Source organism: Phodopus roborovskii, unplaced genomic scaffold (assembly GCF_943737965.1).
Source record: "Phodopus roborovskii unplaced genomic scaffold, PHOROB, whole genome shotgun sequence".
Classification (NCBI taxonomy): domain Eukaryota; kingdom Metazoa; phylum Chordata; class Mammalia; order Rodentia; family Cricetidae; genus Phodopus; species Phodopus roborovskii.
Genome location: NW_026126407.1, coordinates 50,534,919 through 50,549,766, shown reverse-complemented (window position 1 = coordinate 50,549,766; position 14,848 = coordinate 50,534,919).

Below are 14,848 nucleotides of genomic sequence, written 5' to 3'. Positions count from 1 at the left end.
AGCCCCAGTGGGGCAGGCCAGGTCGGGCTCTGAGCCATAGCCGGTGCTGCACAACCCTTGCTAAAGAAGGAACACAAAGCAACTCCAGTGAGCTCAAGGGCCAGACGTGTGAAGGAAGCAGTGGTACCTACATTTCTGCACACCATGCTCAGGCAGGGCAGACCCAACATGATGACACTTCATCCCTTCCTATATTGTTTATGTCGTGTGCAGGTCTTGGTTGTGGCAGTTACTGAGAGAGTACTGCTGTGAACATTGATGCAGACCAAGACAAGGATGGTTATCATACCAGGGATAATTACAGTTAAAAATAGAGTTTATCATCGGGTGGTAGTGGAACTCTCCTTTCATCCTAGCACTCAGGGGCAGGTGGATCTCTGAGTTCAAGGCCAGCCTGGTCTACAGAGTGAGTTCCAGTACAGCCAGGGCTACACAAGAAACCCTGTCTTGAAAAACAAAAAAAAAAAATTAATAATAAAAATTCATGTCTGCTAACTTTTCAAAATATTTATGATAAATTGTATCATAAATACTGTTTGGGTTTGCCTACCTAATAAAAATACATCTGTTAGTGATTTCCTTTGACCCAAGGGCCTCTTAAAGTATTGTTACTAAATCTCCAGTATGTGTTGTCTGCTAATGGAAGCCTGGGAATCTTTGATCTAAGTGATGTAGGCATGGCCTGAACTGGGGGTCATATACCCTACCTTCCTTAACACTCATTTCTCAATTGTATCATTTACAAGACCTTGTTACATAAGCTGTTCCTAAGAACTGTTGCCATATAGTAAGCATTTTACTTGTGTTTAATACATGAGTTTGTATTGATATAAGATCAGTAGCAGAAGGTAAGATGGAAAAGCACTTGCCATACCAACCAGAGTTCTGTTTCCAAACCATATAAATGTTTGGGAAGGCCAGGCGGTGGTGGCGCACACCTTTGATCCCAGCACTTGGGAGGCAGAGGCAGGTGGATTGAGACCAGCCTGGTCTAGAAAAAACAAAAAGCAAACAAACAAGCAAAAAAAAAAAAAAAAAAAACAAGGTTTGGAAAAGAATTGACTCTCACAAGTTGTGCTTGCACACACACTATAAGGGGGAAAGATAAGCAACCTCTGAGGAGTGGCAGAGAATGAGCATTTCTCCAAAGCAAGACCCAAGACTCAGCAACCGACCCTACCATTCTCAGAGTGGTGCCACTCAGTACCGCTCTCTGGGGCAAGTCTCCCCACAGATAAGAGATAAGAAAGGAGAAGACTTTGAACCCGAGTTCTTCAGTCCCCAGCAAGGGCTGAGGGTCAGAGGCCACTAGGATTCCATGCTTCCTTAGTAAAGGACACAGTGGCATGCAGAAATGATTCGTGCCCAGATAACCTTGACCTCTATCAGCAGTGTCTAACCTTGTAACCCTGATATGACAGGTCTATAAATATGTTGGCCTGTATTCACAGCTGTCCTGGGATGCGTGCAGCCCATAGGATGCACCTAGTACACGCCTGTGCCTGTATCTAATGCCAGTCTATAGCCAATAGCGGAGACGGGGCATAGTGGTCATTCATTCACACAGCCACGAAGACAGCTGAACCAGATTGGGAAACAATACCCACTCAGGACAGTATCACCAATAAATTTCATCACAGAAAAATGAGAGAGCCTAGTAAAGAAATAAGCTGATAACTACAATGTTGACATTTAGTTCCTGTTTAAAAAAGAAAGAAAAAGAAAAAAGAAAAGAAATCCTGTTGCCCTTATAAACATTTGACAAACAGTTTGAGATAATGACAAACCTGGAGAACAGGCATACAATCCCAGCTACTCAGGAGGCTGACAAGGGAGTATCAAATTCCAGGTTCAGTACCAGCCTGAATGACTTAGTGAGACCCTGCTTCAAAATGTTTTTTTTTAAACTTGTCTCAGTGATAGAGCATTTGCCCAGCACATTCAAGGTTGTAGGTGTCCCCAACACACACACAAGAGGCAATCAAGTAGTTCTAAATGCAAGTTCCTCTTGTATTCAAAATTAATTATAAATTTGAAAAGAATGGAGACTGGCCAGGCAGTGATAATGCAGCCTGTAACCCCAGCACGTGGGAGGCAGGGGCAGGTGGATCTCTGTGAGTTCAAGGCCAGCCCGGTCTACAAAGTTAGTTTCAGGACAGCCAGGGCTACACAGAGAAACTCTGTCCTGAAAAATGAAAGAAAAAAGAAAAAGAACAGGCCTAGTGAATGATGGACAAGTGTGTGGCTTCCAGGTTTGGTTAATGGCACTGGGGTTACACAGTCATGAGCTGCAGTATGGCAGAATGAGGTTGGCAGAGTACACCGTGAGCCTGGGTTGATAGATGTACAAAAGATCCTTCATTTCTATGGTCTGGATATATTGAAATTTTCCATAGTTAGTTTTTAAATTTTATAAATCAACCAATCAGAAAACCATGAGGAACCTGAATCTGTGTTCCTGGGACATGATCACTCATATTTCACTTAAAATAAACTTTTTTTATTTCCATAAAAAGGAAAAACATTGAGTCATACAAGCAGATACACTGTGGCCTCCAAAAGTAGACTTGGAAATGAAAACCCAAAACTATTTGACCCTGAAGTTTGTATCTTAGAGAGATCCTTGGGTAGGGAGAGGTAGAAACTATCAATCAATGAGCAAGTGGGTTCTGAGCATCTGGTGGGAGTATAAGAGTTTGATGGCAGGGACCGGTGGCAAACTGATGAGGACCAAGGGGCAGGGAATTTCCTTTTTCTTTTTTAAGATTTATTCATTTATTTATTATGTATACAGTGTTCTGTCTGCATGTATCCCTGCAGGCCAGAAGAGGACGCCAGATCTCATTATAGATGGTTGTGAGCCACCAGGAGGTTGCTGGGAACTGAACTCAGGACCTCTGGAAGAGCAGTCACTGAGCCATCTCTCCAGCCCCAGAAGGGAATTTCTTAATCAGCTGCTGTCAGTTCCAAACTCAGAGCTATTGGTTAGAGGTAGTTTTGCCTGCTCAGGAACTACTCTTGGGGTTTCCTGAAGCAGGGCCCTTATCTCAGACCTTCCTGGGATAGGGATGTCTCCCTAACCTCTGATGGCCACCCTAACCTTCCAATCATAATGGACCCTAAGTGGTACTCCCACCCTCCCTGCCCATCAATCACGGTGGTCCCACCATCAAGATTTTCCAACCCCCGAGACCATCCTAGTCCCTGCTCGCCCTCAGCTTCTCCAGAGGCACCCAGCTTCTCTACTTCCCCCTGAACATGCTCAGTCAATACACTAACTTTACTACCAATGCCTCTGGGACTTCCCTGCTCATCAGTACTCAACACACAGTCCACAGGGGCCCCAGAGCACCTCCTAAATTTGTAATCAGATGCTTGATCACATTATTCTCTGCCTTAAAATCTGTTGTCAGATTCTCATTGTCCCTCCCATGTAATCCAATGCTTACTATGACCTACTGGATTCTAGCTCAGAGCCTTCCAGGCAACCTTGAGTGCTAGGTCCTTCCTTGCCATTCCAGTTTTGCTTTAAATGTGACCTCTGTTAGAGAAACTTTACTCTCCCTGCAGTCGCCATCCCCTGCACAGCACCACTTCCATTTTCTCATAGCCAGTGTTGCCTGTCTTATTTTAGGGTGCTCAGCAGAGTTTGCTCTTGTTTCCAGGAAGTTCCTTGGGAACAGCAGCTTCCTGAGGCACAGACCATACCTGTCCTGTCTGTGGAAGTCTTGTGCCTTCAGCCAGTCACACAGACAAAGTTGCAGGATGGCTGAGCAACAATCTCGCCCACTCTACTCCTTCCAGAGCTGCCTGAAAAGCATCCTTTTCTAGGGACCCTCCAGAGAAGCCTGGCAGAGAGCAATAGGGGCACCCAAATGGCACCTGCCACTTGGGTGGCACTGGCCAGAAGCTCCCAGGGATTTGGTAGCTGCTATAGCCCCAGGGCCACTTATTCTCAGCCACTGCATACTCCTTGGGGTCAATGTGCACTGGTCCCATAGGCATAGCATCCAGGGGGCGGAAAGCAGCAGCCATGTTTTTGCCATAACATTGCTTTGTTCCCAGAGCAGGCCCCAGGTAGTCCTCAGTTCAGAAAGCTGCCCTTGGCCCAGGACCCAGTATGGGTTCACCAGCCCTGCTCACTGGAAAGATGCCATTAACCCGGAGTGGAAAATTCCTCAGAGCAACAGCACCTGGTTTGCTGAGTCCACAGCTGCTGCACGGCTGCGCTTGGCCAGTCATGCTGAGCCCAGCATACCAGTGAGCAAATTCAACCAACTGTATGGCATGTGAGACCCCAGGCAGACCCTGCGAGTCCCTCACACGTCCCCAACACTTGCTGCCATCTTTCTGCCTCCCTGCGTTAGGGAACATGCAAATGGAAATGTAGAAAAATACTGCAGATGTCAATGCCCTTGCAGCCCAAGCCCGTAGGCAAGAGGAGAGCGTGTGTACCCAGTGGGCACATGACACAAAGCTGCACCTCTTAGGTATATAACAGCAGTCTAGGTGCTAATAAATATAGCATCCCATTCACATTGTCTTGTCCCACTTATATTCTCTCTCCATTAATGGCATCACACACACACACACACACACACACACGCACGCACGCACGCACGCACGCACGCACGCACGCACACACGCACGCACGCACACACACAGTGACTGACCAGTCTTGTCCTCAGAGGGGATGTGGTGGTTGGAGTAAGAATGGCCTCCATAGAGTCATCAGGGAGTAGAGTTGTTTGAAGGGGTTAGAAGGATTAGGAAGTATGGCCTTGCTGGAGTAGGTGTGGCCTTGTTGGGGGAAGTGTCACTGGGGTGGGCTTTAAGGTCTCAAAAGCCCATGCCAGGCCCAGGCTCTCTCTGCCTGTGGAACAGGATATAGCTCTCATCTTCTTCAGCACCGTGTCTGCCTGCATGCTGCCGTGCTCTTCACCATGATGGTGAGGGACTCAACTCCTGAAACTAACCAAGCCTCCAATTAAATGCTTTCTTTTATCATAATTGTCTTAATCGTGGTGTCTCTTCACAGCCATAGGACAGTGACTAATCTAAGCTCACAAGAGCTGGGACTATGGTAGTGAACCCAGAACACCACAGGACACCAAGAACCCACCGGGTGGAGGGAGGGGCCAGAAGAACTTCCCTGTAGGAAACAGCAGTGCTCTGGTACAGACGACAGCGTAAGCATCTGGCACGAGGTATGCCAGCTCATTCCTCTGCTCTTAGACTTCCAAATCCCCAACCAAGGTGGGTCTACTGGGTAAACGGCAGAGAACTGTAGGGCAACAGGTCCTATCAAGGAGCCATGTGCCCATCTCTGTGGAGTGGTTGGCTTCCTACACCTAAACTTGAGTCTCGTACTGGTCAGCAACTGTGGCTGATGGCAGTGTTGACTGTACCCCTTTGAATAATAACCACCAAAGTTCTAGCCACTGACCCTCAGATGAGCACATGCCACTTACTGTCTAACTCTGCTCACTCTTTTCTGGGACAGTATGGTTGGTTCAGACTTCCCCACCCTGGTCCTGTCCTTGGATCTTCTGTTCTCCACTCTTGTTTTTTTTTTTTTTGTTTTGTTTTATTGTTTTTGTTTTTGGGGTGTTTTAGTCTAAAGAAAATATTTAGGCTTGATACAAAACTATAACAAAACAGTGAATAACAAGTGTGCTCTAAGAAAAAGAATATCGAGAACAAAACGACCTACATATCTAGTCCTAGGGTGAAGGCATAACGGAGTTTACAATAGAATTGTCCTAAGCTGGAAAGCTTAAGTCTAGTACCTAATATATCTAACTAGGAAGAGAGAATAATAGTTGTGATAGTTTAATCTTCAACCTCATCAAGACCTGAGAAGGAAAATAATGATACTAGGGTAGACAGGAAGTGTGGATGGGCAACTTCCAAAAGGTACAGTGAGGACAGAAACAGCAGGCTACCTGGACAGTCACCCAAGATCTCACGAGCAACCTTGGTACACCCAGTTTTGGCTAAGGTCCAGAGTACCTGACAGACCACAACAATAGCAGGGAGGTAGAAAGGCTGTCTTACCCTGATTTGGCAAGGTTCAGCAGTCTTCTATATTTGTCTCCTGCAAGCACATAGGACTGCATGTCCAAATCAGTGGTCAAGGTAGGGGCAGTTCTATGTCCAAAAGGCCATTAGCTGAAGCGAGGATGGACTCCAGAAGGAGCAACAACAGTATCCAACATATTTTTGGGAAAGTGCACGGTGCTGTCAGGAGCAACAGTGTCTCATGTCAATGGAGTACTAATATTAAAACATTTAAATACCATGTTCTACCGGTCTATGAAGTGATTAAAGATTAAGCATCTATGTCTGACTAATCTCATAGGTAAAGGAAACATGGGTGAAGATAATCTGTAATACTCAGGAACTTAGCTAAAAAACTGATTGAAACTTCCCTGAGTAAAGCAGGGATAAATACCTAAGCAATATAACTATGTACTTATATATGCATGTAAATCCCTAAAATAGAGGTAAAGTAGAAATGTCTAGACAAGAGGTAGAACTATAAAGGGCATCATGATAAAAATATCCTAAATTGTATCAATATACAAAATGTCTTGAGCATAAGTAAAAGTATACATACACAGAATATGGTAAGAATAATGTGCATAAAACATCATAAGTGGAAAGATTTCACACAATATGACAAAATATAATATATAATTCTTCTGGGATGAGAATATAAACTTAATTTTACATAGGTTATCACAAATAAGAATATATAACAATGTAGGCTATATAATACTAATATCTCACTATAGTAAAATAATTCACAAGAAGATAGGCTAATCTACCTATATCCATTCTGAATCATACCTTTCCCATCCATACCCTATTCCTGTCTAAAAAAGATACCCAAGTCTAAGCATCACCTTCCATAGCCAACCCTAAGTTATTAAAACCAACCCAAAGAAGATGAATATTATCCCTAAATTCCAAGAGTAGGGAAAGGGGGCATCGTTATCTTAGGATTACTTCCTGCTGAAATGGGATGATGATTGCTCCATGGGATCCTGTAGGAATAAAATTTTAAGCAACCAAAATTCCCAACAGAACTGGCTGTGACATATGTAGCTAGTCACTGTGTGGCAGGAAATGCTTGACTGAAGTTCTATCTGAAATTCTGGCCAGGGTGTAATAAGAAGGTGCACCATTACAGCCAACTAGTCAGGAGTTGTCTCAATCAAAACAGTCTCAAACTGGTTTTAGGGTGATGTTTGCAGTCCAGATACATCAGGTTGAGTCAAGTGGAAATGACAAAGTTGGGACCTTTCTTCTTTCTGGAGAGTTCAAAGATTGCTGTTAGGAATTGTTATTATTCCTTGGGGAAAACTTAAACATAAATATAAAAGTAAAATTTTCAAGTTTTAAGGTATGCATAGAGGGAAAGGCAACAATAAGCATTAAAATGTATATGAGAAAATTAGGATTTCAGAGAGAAAATTGTGTATAAGCGAATGAGTCCCCAGATTTTCTTTTCTTCTGCTTTACACCAATTGGCTTCTTGATATAAGGCAGAAACTGTCTATTTAATCTTAACAACATGCTTGAATTTAGAAAAGGAAAGCCAAATCCAACTCCAAAGCCAGCACTGGTTTACATGAATTGGGACTACAGGAATACTAGATAGTAACGAGAAATAGATTTCTCTATAGAAATAGTTTATTAGAATTAAATATTTTTACCATAAATCAGATTCCTTTTCACTAAGTGATTCCTTCTGGAGAGCTATCTTCTCTTCTGTAGGTACCTACATGTTTAGTGCCTCTTGGCTGTTTGAAGATGGGTGTTTTCTGTTTTCCTGTAAAGACAAGAAAAGAACACTTCCCCTACCTTTGAGAGGTCTCCACACATCTCATGGGACCTAATTTGTTGGATGATATAACATTTCTCTTCAATAGGATGTTTCTCTTGTTCAACTTGGATCTTGATCGATTTAGACAGTATCCATAGTTTTTCTTCTCCTGTAGATACAAATGCAAAACCCCTACCCCAGTGTAACACATATCCTGGTTTCTATTCTGAGGTCAATACATCCTTGAAGTACACTGGCTGATTTAGTTCAGAAGTTTTTTCTATTGTCTAATGTCTTTCTGCAGCTGTTTTTCCTTTTTCATCAGCATTAAAAAGTTTAATGTTAGTAAAGCATTAGGTAATCTGTGTTTGGGTGTCTTGGTTCCTCCTGCCTGTTTATGGAGCATTTCTTATAAAGTACGATTGGATCTCTCAACTACTGCTTGTCCTGTAGGATTGTGTGGTATACCAGTTATGTGCTTTATGTTATAATACTCAAAAAACTGTTTCAGTTTGCTGGAGACATATGCCAGAGCATTGTCAGTTTTTTATTTGTGCAGGTATGCCCATAATGGTCATTACCTCTAATAGGTGTGTGATAACAGAATCAGCCTGTTAAGAGCTCAGAGCAGTGACCCATTGAAACCATGAAAATGTATCTATAGTGTGATGTTTGTATTTTAATTTTTCAAATTCTGCAAAATGAAACACATCCATTTGCCATATTCCATTCCTATTTATACCTTTAGTGTTACTGTCTGGTGGTAAAGGAGTTTGGTTATAGAGTGAGCAAGTAGGACATTTCCTTACTATTTCCTTGGCTTGTTACCAAGTGATAGAAAAATCCTTTTGTAAACCTTTTCTGCTTCTTATGGTGTTTCTTAAGAAACTCTGAGGCTTCTAGCATACTTCCTATTAATAACCGATCAATTTCATCATTGCCTTGTGCAGACCTGGCAGACCGTATGGGATCTGATGTGTGTTATATATATAGGATGAATCCTCTTTCTGATAGTATCTTGTAACTGTATAAACAATGAAGTTAATTCTGTATTGTCAGGAATAAATTCTGCGGTCTCAATGTGTGAGATGATTCTCTCTGCATATTGAGAGTCAGTTACTATATTGAGGGGTTCTGTAAAAATCCATAAGTACCATGAAAATAGTATACAATTCTGCCTTTTGTACAGAATTGTAAGGGCTTTGAACCACTTTACTTATTTTTCCTGAGTTATATCCTGCCTTACCTGATTTGTTTGCATCAGTGTAGAATGTATGAATTCCAGAGATAGGTGCTTTTCTTACAATGCTTAGAAGGATCCAAATTGTTTTCTTTATTAATTTGATTCTTTCACTTTTGGGATAATTGTTGCTAATCATTCCCCAAAAATTACTGCATGCTCTCTGCCAATATTTGTTATCTTTCCATAAGGAGGAAATTTCCTCATCAGTTAAAGATACTATAATTTCTGCTGGGTCCCTTCCTGTTAGTTGACGGTCTTAATTTACCTTTTATAATCAAGTTAGATATGTTTTCTATATATGTTTTCAGTTTTTTATTCTGTTTATGTGGTAGAAATAACCATTCTAATATGATACCTTCTCTGCATCAAAATCCCTGAAGGATATTTTCTAGATGGTAATATAACCAGAATACAGTCTAGGTTTGGATCCACACGGTCCACATGTGCTTCTAGTATCCTCTTTTCTACCCACTCTAATTCCTTCTCAGCTTCAGCTGATAGTATTCGTGGACTATTCAAGTCCTTGTCTCCTTTTAGGGCCTTTTTCAGGTTTTTCAAATCATGCCCTTCTACTCCAATAATGGTTTGCAGTTGAGAAATCTCTCCTAGTAATTTTTGAAGATCAATAAGAGTCTGGTAGCAGTCTCTCCTGATCTGTACTTTTCTGTAGACCTATTTTATATCCTAAGTAGTTGATAGAATCTTTTTGTGTGTTGTTTTTTTTTTTTTTTTTGTAATCCCCGGCGAGGTAGAACTTCCTTTACTTTCTCAAACATTTTCTCAAACATTCTCTAATATTTCTCCTTTAGAATCAACTAACAATATATCATCCATGTAATGATAGATTATGGATTGTGGAAATTGTTTACAAATTATTTCCAGTGGTTTTTGTTCAAAATATTTAGCTATTTAGCATTCCCTGTGACAAAACCTTCCATTGATATCTCTTCACCGGTTGCGAATTATTGTAATTAGGTACCGTGAAGGCAAATTTCTTTTTATTTTGTTCTTGTAAAGGTATAGTGAAGAATCAATCCTTTAAGTCAATATCTAAAATAGGCCATTCTTTAGGCATCAAAGAAGTCAAGGACATTCCAGGCTGTAGAGAGCCCATTGGCTGGATAACTTTATTGATGGCTCTCAGGTCTGTAAGCATTCTCCATTTACCAGATTTCTTTTTGATAACAAATACAGGAGAATTCCAAGGGCTGGTTGATTATTCGATATATCCAGCATTTAGCTGTTCCTGAACCAGGTTTTCTAAAGCCTTTAACTTCTTAGAGGTCATAGGCCATTGTCCTACCCAGACAGGTTCCTTTGTTAGCCATTTTAAGGGCAGGTCTTTTGGTTCCTCTGTTTGTTCAGCACTTTATTCTGTTTTTGTACAACCTGGATATTTGGTGTCTGTCTAGTATAGTACTTTATAATATTTTTTCCACAATCATGAGGTCGTTTGTGGTTCCTGTCTAATACTGGAGGAATGTTAATCTGTGTATTCCATTGCTGTAATAGATCATGACCCCATAAATTTATCACTACATCAGCCACATATGGTCTCAACCTTCCTCTCTGTCCTTCTGGTCCCACACATTCAATCCATCTCGTGCTCTGTTTTATCTGAGACAGGGTTCCAATCCCTAAGAATTGATCATTTACCTCTTACAAGGGCCATTTTCAAGGCCAAGATTTATTAGTTATGATAGTTACGTTAGTCCCTGTGTCAACAATCCCTTCAAACAGTCTGATACTCATCTTAATTATCAATCTAGGCCTTTGACGGTATATAGAAGTTTGCCAAAATATACGTTTATTGTTTCCTTCTTTCATGTTTGATTCAACTCCATCACTAGTTTGTCATCTAGAGTGGTATGAGATTTTACAATAGGCCCAGGATTTTCTAATTGTACTGTGGGAGATTGCCCTCCATAGTGAGTGGGAATGTTTGGACCACTTTTGACATGGGGGCCTTCGAGAGGTCCCCCAAGGAGTTTCCCGATGGTAAAGGGTTTCCTTGCTTGTCTCTAGTCAATCTACACTCATTTGTCCAGTATCTACCTTTACCACACCTTCTACATTACCCAGGAGGCTCAGGCCTTCTGTTGGATTCATTCCTGGGAGTGTTATTTCTAGAGATGCTTTGCCTACGATTTCTTTGTAGATGTCCTATCTTACCACAGTTATAACATATGACATGTTGATATCTCTTCAAACCTTTGGAGATGGCTTCTCCTACCCAAGCTTCTATGTCACCATAGTTTAGACCTCTGTTATCTTGATGTCTTCTCAGACTTTTAGATATGGCTTCTCCTACCCATGCTTCAGTGTTATTGTCATTATACTCAATGTTGGCTGTATATAGGACCCATTCATCCAAGGGTACTGATCGAAATTTTAAATGCCAAAGCACTTGTTTGCATTGTGGATTTGCATTCTCATAAGCTAATAATACTATGAGTATTCACCTAGAATCTGTGTCTGCTACATCTAATTGTACTGCCCTAGATAATCTTTCTAGAAGCACACTAATGCATTCCTCTAGGTAATTGCCTTATCTTGGTATCGGATTCTATCCTCTTTCCTAATTCATGAACCTTATCCCAAGCATTCAGAGCTGCTGCACTGCATAGAGACAAGATATGTTCATCACAGGCAGCTTGGGTTTTTGGGTCAGCATAAAGACCCTCACCAAGAATTTTATCTTGGGGAGCTTTATAACCTTTCTTTATGCCCTGAAGTTCAAGAGCTTTTGCTTCCTCTCTCCATAAAGCCCGCCATTCTAATTGAGAGTTTTCAAGGACAGCTGATATTAATTGATCCCAATCCTTAGGGGTTACCTTGTTATTCCTTGCCCATGATTCTATTAATTGCTTCACATATGGTGAGTCCATGCCATCAGAGACTACTGCTTCCTTTATGCTTTTTAAATCTTTCATACATATTGGTTCCCACTGATATGCAATGACACCTTTTGGGTGTTTTTTTGTTGCTGGTTTTTTTGTTAATAGATACAGGGAAAGCTCTCATGACCTTAAATGGTGTAGAAATTTTAAGTCTTTTTCTTGCCCTGTTACCTGTAGCTCTTCTTCTGATATATCAGATTGAAGGTCTTCTAAGGCCTGAAATCTATTCACCATTGCTTCTTTGAGTGTCTGAACTTCTTGAAGCATATAACTTTCTAGAGACTTCATTGCATCAGTCAGTTTCTTACTTTCTCTAACTACTAATGATTCCATGTTTTTAATATTCTCATCCTTAGATGTTATCTGAATGACATGTAAACTGCCTTCCAGAAACAATGTTCTATCCGCTAGCTTGCCATTATCCTCAAAACTGGAACAGATTCTATCTACTAGTCTTTCTATCTGATGTTCTAGTTTTTTAACATTATTAGTAGCTTCATCTGACCAGGAACGAGCTGTTTCTGCTAGCATGTTAATGCATTGCATTGTTTCTGTCTTGGTTATTGAGGCATCAGACTGGAACAAATTCTGTTTTCTACTTGGTCATTTTTATGTTCCATGTTTTGTATTCTACCTGTCAGCTCTCTATTGCCATCTTCAATATTATGAACCCTTTTTTCCTAAGCATTCTATGTTTTGCGTTCTGTCATTTTCAGTGTTTTAAATCCTTGTTACTAAGTCTCCTATGGTTTGTACAAGTTCCTTATTGTTTGCTCTAATCTTAAACCATTTCTTTAAGAATATCGTGTTAATTATGAAACCCATTGCTATTACAAAAAAAAAAATGTATATATTGGTCCACTCATAATTTTCTGCTAAAATTCCTTCATATATGAAGTAAACGAATTCCTAAAGTCCTGCATTGTAAAATTATCTGCCATAGGTATGGAACAATTGATCTCAGATATTATGTCAGCTTAAATTACAAAGGATGTTACAGTTACCTTAGGTCTAATTCTCCTGTCCTGGAACTTGTGGTAGTTATGCCTGGAGGTGTACCATGAAATAGCATCTGGCAGCAGAGGGTCCGTCTAATCCTGGTTCTGCCTGGAAGTGTACAACCAAATAGCAGCCGGCAGCAGATGATCTTTCTGATCCTGGTCCCTGTAGAATAGCTCTTAACAAACTAACAAACTAAGTCAAACAAAATTTTGTTAAATAAAGGAGTGAAACGAGCCTTGTACAAATTGCTGGGACCACAGGGCTAACAGGTGCCGTCTGCACTGGCACCGCCGGGCCACGAGCACACAAACAGGGCAGGCCCAGAGTCCAGGCCTTGCGCAGCAACACACGAGCAGAGGGTGCAGCAGGGCTCTGTGTGAATGCAATGTGAGGGAATGGGCAGGAGATGAGCAGTGGTCTCAGGGCCGCGGTGGAAATAAAAGGAGTTGTAGGGCAGACACAAATGTCTTACAAGCTGCAGTGTGTCAGCCTGGTTAGGCAAGGCAACCACCTGTTCAGGGATGGTGGGGGAAGGGAATGGCATCTGCTGCTGGGGTGAAACCCAGTTCCTGTGAAAATCCTGATCCCGCTTCTGATACCAGATATTGTGGTTTAATAAGGATCAGGATAAACAAATAGGTCAAATAGATGTTTATTCAGGGATAAATAACTTACAACCTAGACAGATGAATACCAGCAAGTTCCACCAGATACTCTCCTCTCTGCATCCAGCCAGCAAGAGTATGTTCTAGGGCTCCTCCTCAGACCAAGTGCCTTTGGTCATTTTCACCCCTGGCTCCACCCCCAATGGGTGTGGTCAGTGCCATAGAAGGAGACAAAGTGAATATCCCACTACAGGGTGTTTTTTTTCCCCCAAGACAAAGTCCTGTTCTGGAACTTGCTCTGAGGACCAGGCTGGCCTCGAATTCACTGCCTCCCAAGTGCTGGCATTAAGGGCATGAGCCACCACATCTAGCTACACTCTGCTCTTCACAATAACAGAGAGAAAATGCAGCCCAAGCACAGGCAGTCCTGCCTCAAGTATGGGGAGACCATGGCTCCCAGGTCCCTAGAGTTCTTCTCTCAAACCCCTTGCAAATGAACTGTCATGTTCTCTTTTCTTAATTGAGCTTTTCTCTGGGTTGGGGACATGCACACAGACATATTTTCCAGGAGAGCTTGTGGGGGATTCAGCATTTCACAAGACCACAATGATGGCTTTCAGAACATTTATCCCCCAAGACTTGCAATGGGAAGCCATCCCAACTTCTAACCATCACTGAGGTGGCCTAAACATAGCCCTGTGCTCCAGCCACAGTCTGGATACTACTCTTGGGGTCAAGTGGAGTTGAAACACAGAGTCCTGGCTATGCAATGGGAATGACCCCCAGAGGAAAATGGGAAAGGCAGCTGCCCCATGTCAGCCTCCAGATGGTGTCGCAGAGCTCTGAGGAGCAATATCGATTCTCCGTTCAACTCACCATGCATCGGTGCCCACTCACCTTGCAAGGGACAGTCAGCTTTGTGATTTGTGTAGAAGCACAGCTGTCCATCAGGGGTTAGCACTTCTCCAGCTTAGGCAGAAACAGCAAGAGTGCCTGGGAGCTAGGGTAGGTCCAGCTTTTCATCAGAGCTGGCCAGATTTGCCAGGCCTGTGGGGCTGCTGGGGCAAGGCAGTAGCTCTGCCTTCAAGAACTCATCAGAACAGCCCCTTCCCTTGCGTGGGCTCCCGGGAGGAGTTGTTAATCTACAGAGGCACCTCAGCTCATCAATGACAGCAGCAGCAGCAAGCTGGAAAGACAAGCTGACCAGGAGGCCACACCGCTCTCTAGACATCTTGACATACCCATTTACATGGTGGCTGGTTATGAA